Below are 1,011 nucleotides of genomic sequence, written 5' to 3' on the forward strand. Positions count from 1 at the left end.
GGGTGCACTTTTTAGGCACACTTTGCACTTTGTGTTAAAAAAAACTTCATATTATTTTTCACAATTTAAATAAGGTTAGAATTCAAAAGTTGTTCATTTTTGCATGATCTTTAAAATTCTGGCCACCAACTAAAATTTGCACATTGTAAACAAAAGAAAATTACAAGACTAGCATCTGTCTCCCAAGTGTGTCTAAAACGCACTATTTCTTCCATTATAACCACTGTTTTTGATCCAAAAGCCATTACGGCATAAATCCTACTTTTACTGATATCTGGGCTTCATTTGGGAGGTGAGGGTCTAAATTAATTTATTAACGTTGTTAATGTTGCTGTTAATCATTGACATATGCCAGGCTGCAAAAATCAAATAACATGTAATCCAAATTTTATGTAGTATTTTGAAAAAAACAACATATTTTGTGTTTTTTGCATCAAAAAATGTAGTGACATCATGATGAAAAGAGATCATTTAAAGGGTAAAAAAAAATCTAAAATAAATGATTATTTGATATGTATGATGATTAGGGCTGACCTTGATTTACAAAAATAAAATCAAATTAGAGCAGAAAAATAAATCAATATATAATATTTAATAGTTTGATTTATAGGTGTGCCATTTTGGCACACTTGGTGACAGATGCTAGTTTTTTTTGAACATTTGACCGAGTGCCCAAAAATAATAATGCAAATTAACCAATGTTGAAGTTAATCACTGACATATGCCAGGCTGCAAAAATTAAATAACATGTGATCCACTTTTTATGTAGTATATTGAAAAAAATATTTTTTTTGTGTTTTTTGCATCCAAAAAAATGGTTTGTTTACATTACAAACGCAGCATTTAAAGGGTTAAAAAAATGTGACAGTTATTGAGTATTTGGTATTTTTATTTACAGCTCAAGTTGATGAAATAGAAAGAAGTGTAAAAGAATTAAAAACAAACTGTATGAAATTTTTTGCCATTATTCCACAAGTGTGCCAAAAAAGGCACACTTGGTGCTTAGTAAGG

Source organism: Sphaeramia orbicularis, chromosome 24, assembly GCF_902148855.1.
Source record: "Sphaeramia orbicularis chromosome 24, fSphaOr1.1, whole genome shotgun sequence".
NCBI classification, from domain to species: Eukaryota; Metazoa; Chordata; class Actinopteri; order Kurtiformes; family Apogonidae; genus Sphaeramia; species Sphaeramia orbicularis.